This window comes from Cavia porcellus, unplaced genomic scaffold (genome assembly GCF_034190915.1).
Source record: "Cavia porcellus strain 051 isolate PalLab524CR breed Dunkin Hartley unplaced genomic scaffold, mCavPor4.1 scaffold_1, whole genome shotgun sequence".
NCBI classification, from domain to species: Eukaryota; Metazoa; Chordata; class Mammalia; order Rodentia; family Caviidae; genus Cavia; species Cavia porcellus.
In genome coordinates, this window is record NW_026947484.1 from 229,597,670 (window position 1) to 229,612,431 (window position 14,762).

The following is a 14,762-nucleotide window of genomic DNA, read 5'->3' on the forward strand; positions in this document are numbered from 1 at the left end:
TCTTCGTGTGTGACTTTTGTTTTTTCCTCTTTGACATCTCATGAATCAGGTTTGATAGAGTTGGGACTTTGGAGGGACATTTGTTGGTTTGTCTTCATGTTTCTACTTTTTGGTTTTTATGTTGAGACTTATAGGTTGATTGTAGTAGAATGTGTTTTTTTATAGAGGTATCTTTAGTTAATGCTTACTTTTCAATATTGTCTCCTGGACACAACTAATTCTTGTACTTTGCCTCTTTCCTAAGATGCTTCAGGCTATTTAGCCCAGTACACATCTATGCAGGATTGGGCCACAGTATCATTAATAACCTGAAGGCATTTCAGGGATTAGCATCCCCCAAAAAATCAATTGGTAGCACCGTCTATGCTACCGTGGCTATGGTAATAAAATTACCAACAATTATAGCATCAAATACAAACTGAGTATTGACAAACCTTAAGGACCAATAATTTATCACTGTTAGCCATAGAAAAGGGGTTTATAATTGTAGTATAAATACTAAGACAAATAAAATACTGACCTACTCTAAATATCTACTAAATGAACAACTTTACTAACAACAGAACAGTATTCAACATCAAAGGTGTAATGTTAACTAGTTATCAAGAGTTTAACAGAGTTTAGTAGTTACACTAGTAAATGGAGAGGGGTGGGGAACTGGAGTATGAAAAAAACAAGAAAAAGTTAAAAAAGATATACACAGTACAAAAACCTGGAAATGATTAGAAAGAAGAGAAAAAATTGAAAAAAGAAAAGAATGTAAAAGACGGAGAAAAAGAAAAAAGGGAGAAAAACTAGTCTCCCCTAAAAAACTTGATGAAGAAAGATAAAAAATAGTAAAATAAAATTAAAAAATTGCATCAAAGAAAAAAACTACGGTGCTTTTGAATGAGTGGTTTGAATAAGTCAGAATTTTTCTCTGCTTAGTTTTAGGGCAAATGGGTTTTTGAGGTGCTCTCTCTGTACTGGAGGCCTCCCTGTTCATTTACGTCAGACTGTGGTTACTGTGCAAGTCAGGTATGTCTTTGTTCCTATTGATAGATGGAAAATATGACCAGTCCTTGGGCCTCTGCTAGGTGTAGATCATGGAGCAGGGTGTTCAAGTGGATTTCTGGACTTCATGTCCACAGGGAAGGTCTGGTTGATCTATTCTTTCCCCAAGATGTTGTTCTCATCCAGGATCAAGCTGATTGGCTAGTTTTTGCCTCTGCTGTTCTGTACCAAGGGGGAAAAAATGTAGAGCAGGCTTGAAATTGGTGGATTGTCTTGGCTTTGGGTCATGTGTGTGTGTGTGTGTGTGTGTGTGTGTGTGTGTGTGTGCGTCCTACATGGGCCTGTTTGCCCACATGGAGTGTCAAAATTCCAGTGCTTGTGTTGGAGGAGCAGAGGCCATATTTCTGGATGAGACTATTGTGGCTCGGATAAAAAAAAGTCCCCCCAAATCTTCATAGACTTAGACATGAGATTTTTGAAAGGTGATTAAATCATAAAGGCTTAACCTCATCAATGGATTAGTTCTGTGATAATTTCATAGCTGTACGTGTTGTGTGTGAGGGAGGCCTAGTTTCAGGAAGCAGGTCACTGGGGTCATACTAGGGCCCACGTACCTGGTCCGTTTCACCTCTAATGTTTCCCGGCTGCCATAAAGTGAGCAGATTTGCCCATCACACCATGAACCACAGTGTTTTTACTGCCTTCCAGCCAGCCATCCATGGACTGCATATTTTGAAATCGTGAGCCAAAATAAACATTTTCTTCTTTAAATTATGCATATCAGGCATTTCATCCCAGCAACAAAAAACTGACTAATGCACTGGGCTTGTCTCTTACATAAAATAGTATTAAAACCATCTTTAAATGTTTTTCTATTTTATGTAAAAGATCCATAAACCAAGCAAACACACCAGTCACAAGTTTTAATTTGAGTTAATTTATTACAGAGATTTTAGGAAGGGTTCAGGATGCTATGCATCCAGCATAAAAGGGGAGAAACTTCTTTATGTTTTATTTTAAAGAAAATAAAACAATAGAATGAAAAAAAACAATACAAGGAGAATAACCTTGGATTTCAAAAACAAGACAATAGAAAATCAACAATAGTTTTTATACTTCACATTGTTATGCTCTGAGTAGTTGCTCAGACTACTAGATACAGACACACAAAGTTAATCAAACAATATAAGTACTGAGTTGTTTTTTCACGTGTTACTATTATTTCAGAAATTTCAGGTGTGTGACTTACAACTTCTTTTGTGTCTACCTCTCCTGGACTTGTTTTGAGTGGGGCTTTCCATGGGGCATGGCGTCTTCTCCTTAGGCCTGCAATGTCTAGGTCTTGGTGGTGGTGGGTGGTGATGTTGGGGTCTTCCTCTCCAGGCCTACGTGACTGACTCACAGGGATGGTGTGTGTGTGTGTGTGTGTGTGTGTGTGTGTGTGTGTGTGTGAGACTTCCTCTCTGTGCCTGGGAGGCATGGCTTTTCCTTGAGTTTGTGGCAGCAGGCCTGGTTTTCTTATTTTTGCTGGATTCTTGATTATGTCTATCCATGGGCTTCAAGTCTCACTTCAAATTCTTTCTTGGTCCAGAGGACCAACTTCCCTTCTCTCTCTTTCTATCTGTCTGTCTGTCTGTCTGTCTCTCTCTTTTTGTCTTTTTGAGATAAGGTCTCACCATGCAGTTAGGTTGGCCTTGAGCTCACTTTGTAGCCCAAGCTGGTCTTGAACTCACAACGATCCTCCTGCCTCAGCCTCCCTGAGTTGCTGGAATTACATCTTTTTTCTCTTCTTCATGTTGCTATACGCCAGTGTTTGGACACCAAATCTTGGAAAGGCTCTTTCTCTGTTCACCAATCCACCATCTTCCCAGAAGTCCCCTGGGGGAAATTTTTGAATAGAGTCTAAATCGGTCGTACTATGTAAGTCTGGTTTCAAGTGGATAATAAGAGAACAATTTCAAACTGTAGCCCACCCCTGACATTCCCACGGGCTTATTTCTTTCAAACAAGAAAAATAAAAGGAACAGTTTTGTCCTTGGAATTCATTGTTGTGATGAGTGTTAAGTTATGAGTGATGAGTTAGAGCAGGATGTGAATCTGGGACCTGGCTTTGGAAGTAATTTGAAGTAATTTCTCTGAGTCTTACAATGTAAAATTAAAATAATCAATAATTTTCTTTTTGTGTTTTGAAAAGAGATAATGTGTGTACAGGTAAGAACCTACACATGCTAAGTATTCAGTTAATGTCAGATGTCAGCTTTTATTATTCTAATATTAAACTAGCATTCACTGAGAATCTATTTATATTATGTTAGACAAAAAGTTGTTAGTGGGCTAGAAACAGGTGGCTGGGGATAGGTTACTTGAAAAGCAAAACATGATCTTTTTTCTTTCACTTTTTAAATCATTAGTTGTAGATAGGATCCACTCAAGCTTGTGGTTTCCAACTTCAGCTCAAAAGGATATAGCCTTTAAGTCTGCTAAGTAAGGTCCAGAGCCTGTACAAAGTCCAGATGATGGGTCAGAGGTCAGAAAATCCTCAGGATCTCAAAACAAACCTAACAGAGATATGCATCTAATTAGTGACCAGGGACCTACTTCTTTCTGAAACAGGTAAACACAGCCCATTTATTTGTACAGGAACAGTGACCTCTGAGGAATGTATATTCCGAGAAAGAATTAGGTGAATTAGAATCATACAAATGTAACCTGAGACCTCATTTAGTACAACAGCTACTTTGGTGCTTATCCAACTTCCTGCCTGAAGGCACATCCTTTCTCTCTGTCTCTCTGTCTCTGTCTCTGTCTCTGTCTCTGTCTCTGTCTCTTCCCTTAACACTATCTTATGAAGCGGTGGGGCTGAGAAGGAAGGAAATATGCTATAGGAGAAAAGAAAGAAATATAAATAAATAAATAAATAAATAAATATGCCTCTTGAGAAATTCCTTGCGCGAGACAGTGGGGTAGCAGGGAGACGCTGTTCAGCTTGTAAGCCGTATTTTCTCACACAAAAACTCTAAGCGGCCCTCTTGGGCACTTAAGTCACAGCCATACCCTTTTTTTTTAGGGTAAACAACTTAACTCAAATATCTGTGTATCTTAAAAGGTGCCAAGAAAATAATATAAGAGAACAAATTCAGGTTCTTGTTAATGTACTTAACACATCATTGAGTACCCATTCCATACCAAGTATTTTGTCTTAAAAATGAAAATGACACCCAGTTTACTTTCCCCGAGGGGTAGAAGAGGAAACAAGGTAACTTGAGCTAAGGTAGCTTACTCACCAAGATTTGTATTGCTTAGAGAAGTGACTGGAATCCACCCAGAAGACTGACTTTGCTCTGCCTTCAGAGGAGATGAGAAGACAAAGGACCAGGATAACTTTATTTTAACTAGCATGCATTTGCCATACATAATGATCACATTCATCACAGTGAATTCATACCTGTGCATAATGTCTTAATTCTTTTTTCCATTCCACTTCTCTCCTCTAACCCTTCTTTCCCTCCCCGTTTGTAAAACCTCAGTTTCCATGTTTTCCCTTCCATTCTCTTTTTAAAGAAATCCTAATTTCTTTCCTACCCTTTCTCTCCCTCTCAATCCTCTTCCATTTTAACCTGTTCTTTCTACTTTCTGATATCTGCCTTCTATTTTGCTCTTTATCCTTTGGCTTTCTCACACAAGAGAAACAGTGTGATATCTACACGTGTGTGTCTAATTTATTTTACTTAAGATTTTGGCCTCTGAGGCACATCCATTTACCTAAGAATGAATGAGGTATATGTATCTTTATGGTAGAGTAGTATTCCATCATATGTAAATACCATATTTTCTCTATCCATTTATCTGTTTATGGGCATCTGGACATGTTTCCAATATTTAGCTATTATAAATTATGCTGTTATTAACATGGGTGTGCATGGGTATGGGTACGCTATCACAGTGGTATGATGATTTTAACTCTTTTAGGAAGATACCGAGAGAGGGAATTGCTGAGTCAAATGGAACCTCTAGTTTTAAGTTTTTTAGGAATAACCATAGTGATTTCCATAGTGGTGGCACCAGCCTATGCTCCCACCAAAAATGGAGAAGAGTTCCTTTTTCTCCACAGTCATACCAGTATTTGTTTTGGATTGATTTCTTGATGTCAGCCATTCTTTCTGGGGTAAGATGGAATCTCAGTGTTGTTTTAATGTGTATCTCTTGAATGACCCAGAATGTTGAACATTTTTTCATGTATTTATGTGCTGTTGGCACTTCATTATCTGAGAGGTATTTGTTCATTTCAGATGCCCATTTTTGATTGTCTTTAAATATGAAGGGTCTGATTTTTTTGTTCTTTGTATATTCTAGATGTTAGTCTTTTGTCTTAGGAGTAGCTGGTAAAATTTTTTTCTCATTCTGTGGGTTGTCTCTTCACTCTGGTGGTTTCTTTTGCTGTGCAAATGCTTTTTAATTTGATGTGATCTCAGTTGTTGATTTTTTGTAGTAATTCCAATGCAGTTGAGGTTTTGTTCATAAAGTCTTACTTACAACTATGTCTGGGAGTTTTACCTTTGGATCATTATCCAGGATATTGTTTCTGTTTTAATATTTAGATTTTTGATGCATTTTTATTTTAGTTAAGTGCATAGTGAGAGATTTGGCCTCGGTTTAATCTTTTTTTGGCATGTGAAAAGTCAGTTTTCTCAGAACCATTTATTAGAAGTGCTTTCTTCCAATGAAAACACTTGGTGCCTTTTTCAAAGGTGAGGTAGATGACTATGTTTGGAGTTGTTTCTGCATCTTTTATTCTGTACCATTGATCTTTGCGGTCTGTTTCTTTGCCAGGAGCATGATGTTTTTATCATAGTAGCTTTGTAGTATGACTTCAGATCAGTGATTTTGATGGCCCCTGCCGTCCCCTTGTTGCCATAGATTGCTCCTGTTACTTTAAGGCTTTTATGGTTCCATGTGAATTTTAGGCTTCATTTCTCTAGTTCTATGAGGTATATTAATGGGGATTGCATTAAATCTGTATTACGGTTTTGGAAGCATGGCCATTTTCACTATATTGGCTCTGCCTATTCAAGGACAGGAGATATCTTTCCATTTTCTGATATCTTATTTGATCTCCTTTTTTAGAGTACTGTAGTTTTCAAAGTAAAGGTCTTCCACTTCCCTCAGATTGATTCCTACGTTTTCATTTCTCTTGTGAAAGCTGGCCTTCCCCCCCCCCCCCATTTGTCTCTCAATGTTTGTTACTGGTGTACAGAAGTGCTATTGAGTTTTGAGTGTTGTCTCCTTCTATGCTGCTGAATTTGGTTATTAATTCTAGGAGTCTTTTGATGGAGTGTTTGGGGTCTTCTATGTATATAGAGTATTATGTTATTAGCAAATAATGATAATTTAACTTCTTCTTTTCCTATCTGTTATTGTCAGGGATTATAGGAAGAACAATTACATACAGGACACAGAATTTATAATACTATTTTATGACATTCAACCAGTGTTAAATATAAGAAAGTGTAGGAAATCTGTTCACAACACTAAAGACCTAGAAAATTCAGTCAAGGGCCTGAATCCCATAGCAGTGTCCTGCATGAGTCCAGCTGAAGACTTAGAGCCCATGACAATGCCTCCTGTGAGTCCAACTGGAGACCTAGAGCCCACAACAAGGACTCAGACAAACCTTTTTATGGATCTGTGCAGGGAAGGCCCAAAAGTCAGCAGTGGAAGGTAGAAAGTCTGTGCCAGCATGGTGTAGGAGCTGTGCCAGTAGGTTGAAGGTTCTACACTAAAGCCAAAAAATGATACTCAAGATAGGGACCAGGGCTCCCATGAAAACTACCACAGCCATCCTCAGCAACAATGAGGTCCCGAGCTCCTCCGATGATGAGAAGTAGAGTACATGTCAGGCAACCAGCATGACAAGCTTCTCCTGGAGAGTAAACAGCAAACATCTTCCCCTCTGGAGCAAAGAAGTGATGCTCAATGTAAGGACCAGAGCTCTCTTAAAGTGAACTCTCAGTGTCAAGGTCCTGAGCTCCTCCAATGATAATGGCTGAATTCATATCAGGGAAGCCAGCATGACAAGCTCCTCCAGGAGAACCAATGGCTCCAAATATCAACTCTCAGGAGAACCCACAATGTCTAACTCTTCCTTTCCACATCTCCTTTTTTGCTGGTGACAGTCCTCAGGTGGGCCATCTACATTCAACATCATGCTGATTTAATTCAGTTGGTGTTAAATTGACCACCAGCATTTAATCCATAGCACTATCCATATTCTTTTCTTATTTCTCTTATATAATTGCTTTGGCTAATGTTTCTAGAACTACACTGAACAGGAGTGGTGATAGTGGGCATCCTTGTACTCTAATTTTAGAGTAGAACTTACCATTTTTGACTATTTAGAATGATGTTTATTGTTGGTTTGTTGTAGATTTTTTAAAAAATCACATTGAGATGCAGACCTTCTATTCCAATTTTCGGTAAGGTGGCTTTTTTTTTGTACCGGTGATTGAACTCATGATCTCACACTTGCTAGGCAGGCGCTTATGCCGCTGAGCTAAATACCTGGCTCTGTAGGGCTTTTATCATGAACATGTGCTGGACATTGTCAAATGCTTTTTCTACATCTATTGAGATAATCATTTGGTTTTTGTCTTTGTTTCTGTTAATGTAGTGAAGTACATTTATTAATTTGTGTATGTTGAACCATCCCTGCTCCCCGCTGGGATGAATCTAATTGGTAAATATGTACAGTCTTCTTGATGACTTGCTGCATTCTGTTTGCCAGTATTTTATTGAGGACTTTTGTGTCTACATTCATTAGGGAAGTTGGTCTGTAGTTGTCTTTTTTGATTGGCTCTTTCTCAGGTTTTGCTGTCAGGATAATTCTTGCTTCCAGGAATGAGTTTGGGAGTATTGTTTTCCTCTTATTAAAGAGTTCAATATGTAACAGCATTAGATCTTCTCTACATTTCTTATAGAATTCAGCAGTGAATCTTTCAGGATCTGGGATTTTCTTTGTAGGCTTTTAATTACATCTTCATTACATTGATGGATACTGGGCTATTTAGAATTTTTATATCTACTTGATTCAGTTTTAATAATTCATGGTACCTGGGAATCTGTTGTCCATTTTTTTCTGAGATTCTCATCTTATTAGAGTACAGGTTCTCCAAGCAGGTATTGGTGATCTTCTAGATTTCTGCAGGATCTTTTGTGATTTTGCCTTTTTCATTCCTAATTGTGTGGATTTGAGTCTTTTCTCTTTTTTCTTTCTAGAACCTTGAAGTTCAACATTAGGTTGGTGATCATATTTATGGCTGTTATGTTTTGCTCTTGCTTGTATGTATGTACTGACCTTCTTTGTCTCTTCTAATTAGTCCTAGCTTTAAATTAAGTTTGTCTTAGCTTTAAATTAAGTTTGTGTGTAAATAGCTACCCCTGCTTTTTTTTTTTTGGGTTCTTGTTTCACTGAGTATTATTTGCCATCCTCTGACTTCAGTCTCTGAATTTATTTTTCAGTTAAATGTTTCTTTTATGTAGCATGTTGTTGGATCTTTTTTGTTGACCCATTCTGCCAATGTGTTTCTTTTGATTGGTGAATTTAGACCATTCACAATGTTGGTTATAGCTGATAAGTATTGACTTATCTTTGTTATAATATAATTTTCCTGTTTTTGGTTCCCTTTCTTTCCCTTCTATTTAATTACTTGCCTTTCCTGGTTGATTCATTCCATTGGGATTCTTGGGATTGTCACCTTCACTGTTTTTTTTGTAGGGCAAAAGAAAAAAATAATAGTTTAATACATGATTCAGCTGCAAATTAATTTTGTACATATCATAGTATAAACACTGAACACTCATATGAGCAAAATGACAATATTTGGGGAGGTTAATCATAGTTGAGAGAGAAAGAAAAGCTTTATTGTACATAATGTAAATTCAATAAAGAATGGCAAAATGAAAAATCAGAGAGTAACATTTAATAGCATCTTTAGAAATATATGTGTCATCTAAAGGAGATCAAAATGGTTACTCCAAGGGATAAGGGAAAAGGAAAAATGGGTTAATGTTGTTTTGCTAACAAGAATTGTATGACCTTTGCATTTAAATTATATTCATATCCAATCTTGAAAAACTAAGATTAAAGTAAAAAACAAAGTGATTTTGGCCTGACATAACACAAAAATCACTCATAAAATATCAATAGCCACCTTGGTAAGTTTTTAGTATACGACAATGTGTGCATTCCATTCCCACATTAATAATGGTTAGAACAATTACACAAAGTGACTAATTCATATTATTTTTGATGCACCCTAATTTAAAATACTTACTTATTGTTCTGTAAGTTCCATTGATTCCAGTAACTTTTCAAGGTAACTGACATTCTTTTTTTTTATTTTAAAGAGGGTAAGATTAAACATAACAAAACAGATCATAAGGAAACAATTTTAAGAAACACGGGTTTCAAAGCAAGTCAACTGGAGATCTTCACTGTGTATCATAATGTCTCTTGTTTTCTTCCAAATAGTTGTCTCCCTCTTCACACACAGTGATTACATACTGAACATTATAGTTCTAATTTAATCAGAACAGGATGATGAAGGCTTTTTAAGTCTTCAAGACCTGACATTAGGGAAGTCAACAATGGCTGCTATAATCTCTCTCATTCTCTTCGAAGTGGCTGTCCATACCTTTACGTATGCTGAAATTAAACATAAGAGACTAGACTAATATCACTCCGAACAGACCTTCACTGTCTTTTAAAATGCCTTCACATCTTTCTGGAACACTGATTTGGTGATCATGAAGTTTTCCAGGTGTTCTTTGTTTTTTTTGTTTTTTTTTTTTTTTTTTTTTTGGTATTGGGGATTGAATTCACGACCTCACACTTGCCATGCAGGCACTTACACCACTGAGCTAAATCTCTAGCCCTGAATCTCTTGCTATTCTTAAGAAATCTTTCGTTTGATGCCCACTAACCACAACCCTGTTTTCTAGACCCAATATTCTGCCTCCCCATTGGCTGATTCTGCTGCATTTACTTTCAACAAAATTTTCGATCTTTTAGATTTTAATTTGAATCTCTTTTGCGAACCCCAGTTCTTTCCTATATTGGACATTCATAGTTTCTGTGTTTTTCTTATGCTCCTCTATTTTTAAAATCTGTAACTTCTCTATGTTCACTAACCATCTCCTTCATGATGGTCATCATCTTTTTACTTATATATGTGATTACTTCTGTTTTGGTTTTGTTCAGAGACATATTCATCTGTTACTTGTTCTACTACTATTTTAGAAAATTAGCAGGGTAGTTTTTGTTTCCATCTACCTCAGTGTCCCCTGGATCTGTGTTGAGTTAAGTTGGGAGAATTGGGTTGTACTTTGCTCCCATGTCTTCTAATTTTCTATTTTTTAAAATTAGATTTTTGTCAATTGCTTATGGTAGGTACCTTTTTTACTAGTATCAAGACCACTTAAGGAAATGATTATTTTTCAGAGATGACTTCTAGTGTAGTTGGCTTTTGGCCTTTGAGTCTGTCCCAGTAACCCAACTCTTCTGTTTGTTAGGGATGAACAATAGTGGCCTATCTGACTTACAGCCCTGTTCTTTGGTACTAGGCTGTAATATTTCTTATGATCAGACAATCTAGGTATTCACAAACAACTAAGATCAATTGATCGCAAAAACTATGTCACCTTGACTAACATAGTACAATCAGTAACAACAATGGCATCAAATACACAATGGAAAACGACAAACTGTGATAACCAGTAATTTGCCACCTTTAATACTAAGTAAAATATTTATAGTTGTGTAACAAAAGCTAAGAAAAATCAGAAATTATATACAATAAATATTCACTCAGTAGAGCAATTTTACCGTAAAGGGAGAAAATTTATAAGGGAAAAGAAGGAAAATAGAGAAATGGAAGAAGAAAAAGAGATTAGAAAAACAACTGAATGACAAAGGAAGATTCCCCAAGCCTCAGGAAACTGATAAAAATAACAGGAGGGAGGGAAAGAGAGAAAAAACAAAAACGGGGACAAAACAAAACTAAAAACTAAAAAGAATGCTTACACACACACACACACACACACACACACACACACACACCCCAAAAAGAAGTAATTAAAAACAAACAAACAAAACCCCCACAACAAACAAACAAACCCCAAATGAACAGCAACCAAAGAAGATCAACAGCAAAGAAAAAAATGTTTTCCTCTGCATTTTCAAGCCTGTTATCTTTTTGGGCCTATAGTTTTGTGGCAGTGTTCAATTAAGGCATGACTCTGCTCTCACTGTAGACAAGGGAGGCCATCAGAGCCCAGCTCCATGCTGGATATTGATCAGAAAACTAGCTACAAGACAGTGTCATGACACTGATTTTGGGACTTTCAAACCTACAGAAGGTCCACTTGAACCTGGCCTTCAGTCATTCAGATAGGCCTGAGTCATTTAGCTTATAGCACTCTGTGTGAATTTTGTGAGACTGACCATGGCTCCTTGACCAGGGACATCTCCCATGGTTACACCTCGTCCAGTCACTGTAGGAGTTTAATACTTGGAGTCCTGAGATGAGACCAGCCTGCAGCTGCTCTGAGCCTCACATTCACTTAGCACTTCCCTAAAAAGCATCTGATCAAGCACACTCTCCCGCCAATATGGCTGTCATTTGTGATTTATTTATTTATGAAAAGACAGGTCATTGCTGGGTAATTGTATGGCCTTGAACCCACTATGTAGCCAGGCTGGCTTTGAGCTCATGGCAGTCCCCTGTCTCCGTCTCCTGAGTGCTGGGATTGTAGGCACACAACACCATGCTCGGCACAGAAGTCACTGGTGCTGGAGTCACTCACCAGCTGCTGTGTATAGCATCCATGTTCTGTTCCGTAGTGTGTTTCTCCACAGAGGCCTCCAGCATCACGCTTTCACTGTGTCTCTACAGATTCAGTCTTCCTTTCTCTTTGTCCTGCCCAGGAGCCTGGTGGACGTGCAGGTTGCTCCTCCTTTTCTGCACTGTGGTTTCTCTCTTCAGCTTCTTTGTAGGCTTCAATTTCCCGTCAGCGTCTTCCTGGGTCCCAGGGATCCTGTTTTTCTTCTCCAAGTTGTGTTTTCCAATGTCTGGATTCTGAATCTTGTAAAGGCTGATTTATTGCTGCTTACTGTTCTGCCATCTTCCCAGAAGTCTGGACCTGGACAACTTTGAGGCTGACATTCTGCTGTAGAAAAGGGCCACAAAAGGGCTGGCTTAAAGCTATAGCCTCAGATATGTTATATTTTCTACCCAAACTCTAACAGGCATTCTTTACAAACATTTCTTCAAAGGGAACATGTATGTACTAATTTAACCATCTAACCAAACAATTCTTGTTGATTGCTTAAAACTAGTGAGCAATTAGCTTCAGAGTCAGGCACTGGTTTTGAATCCTATCTTTTTCAAAAATCAAGTTTGAAAATCCTCCTTATTTGTGAAGTAGGGATGATAATAAGGTGTTCTTCATAGATGAACATAAATGAGATGGTACATTTAAGGTGCTTAGAATAATACTTAGCATTTAAGTTACCATCGAATTTTTTTTTATTAACTATACCTTAACAATCTTTCCAGGCAGGATAAAATGAAGGAAAGAAAGAAAGAAGGAAATCAGTCAGTACACTAGGTGTCAGTCTTGTGCTTCAAATGAAGTGTACAAAATGCCTACCCTGAGTTATGTAGAGGGTACTCAAGATGATCTGTTTTGGAGCAGAAAGATTCTTAAGCAGCACTGGGATAGTCAGAAGCCTAAAATCGCAAAAGAAGAGCCTAACACTATTCTGGCTTAGGCTACTACACACCAATGATCTTTATAAGTTCATTGTATCAGAAATTAAGCCCAATCTTGTGTTTGTCCAGGATGCCAGCATTTTTCTTACTTTTAGGTTTGAAGTCAGTTGAAGTATTTTCCAGGAAGAACCGTGCTTGAGTAGTGCCTTTGCTACCTATTAGTCATGGCGATAATACCAGTCTTATCTAAACAAGGTCATCTATCAGAGTGTCAGTTGAGAAATACATATTTTTAAAAGAGACTACTGAAATGTAAGCCATTATTATGATTCTATACATTCAGCAAACAATGAGAAACACAGTTAAAGAATGAAAGAACTGAGCATATTTTTAGCTGATTTGAAACTTCAATTTTTAAAAAGAAAATTATCCTTGAGTAAAACTTATTGTGAATTGATTGTGTCTATTTAAATACCATTTATGATCCTATCGCAAGATAGGATTAATCTAGAGTACATAATCCATTATATTTCATAGTATATGCTGATCCTCTTAGGATGAGTCTGGGGGAAAAAAACTTTGAACTCCCTTAATCAGACTTTCAATCATTTAATATAAATCTGAATATTTGGTCTAATTGCAGTAATACTTAAAGTAGCATTTTTATATGGACTTTTGAATTTTGCATGTATTTTCTCACTACTTTGCATGCAAAGTAGTAGCTCTTCTAGTCTAGAAGAGCTAGTCTAGAATAATTCTTATGGCTTAAGATGCAAGTACAAAGATTTAATTGCAGATTGACACAAGAAGTTAAAAGGGAGCTTAAACTTGTTTTTAGTTTTACTGCAATGTTGTTCTTTAGATGCTGCTGAGAGTGTCAGAAAGGTAGTATTAATTTTCATGATCTCTGGAATCAATGAATAGCCAAAACAAATTAAGAGGTAAAGTTTAAAGCTGTTCACTCACCTAATAAAAAATTGTACTATCTAGAATATTTGATGATTCTATAAACTTTTTAAAGAGTAGCAGTGATGGAAATTAGATACCAATATAAGAATTGGACTGGCATGAATACTGGCTTTTCACACCTATAATCACTTATGTAACTTTGTTCTTATAACAAATTTAAGATGCTATTTAAATTTACATTTATCCTGGAATAGAGAAAAAGCTAATTTTGTAACATTAACTTTGATATTAAAAATTTAAAAAGTTCTGAAAATCTTCAGTTATGTAGGGTTATGTAATTGACTTTTAATCTCCTAGTCAATCAGTGTTTCTATATTAAGGATTAAATATATGAAATGTGAATTTCTTCTTGATGTTTTAAGTTGAAAATTTTATTTGGCATTGTGAAAATGATCCACACTGACATAAATATTATTTTAAAATAGGAAGTATATACCATTTATGTAGCACTCTACAAAGTGTTATAAATATTTTCATTTTTATAATTCTACAAAAGTGAGCTAGACACCAACTTGGGGTCCATAGTGAGTTAAGCCAGACAGGAAGATATGCTGTTTCATTAATTCAATATCTATTGTTTAATAAGTATTTATTGATGTCTTATTTTGATCCACTATTGGGGATACATAGTGGACTGAACAAATACTCTATTTTCATGGTGCTTAAGTTGTCACTGTTATTTTTTAAAAACAATAAAAACTATAAATCTATGTCAATTCCATGTAGAAAAGTTAAGTGAGGTAGAAGGGACAAGGAATAAGGGAAATGTGAATGAATGTTGTTTTATAGGAAAAAGTGACTAGGAAAAAGTCCTCTGATGTGATGACATTTAGGCACAGGATTTCAAAGAAAAAGTATACAGGCAAAGGAGATAGCTGTTGGGAGCCACCACATTGCCGAGCCGCCGCATATAGCGACCATGCGGCCTGTGGTAAAGAGTAAAGCCTGAGTTAGATTACCCCTCCCATCGAGCACGTTAGTTTCCTGCTTACCGCGTAAACAACCCGCTCAATAATATGTTAGCCAATCAGC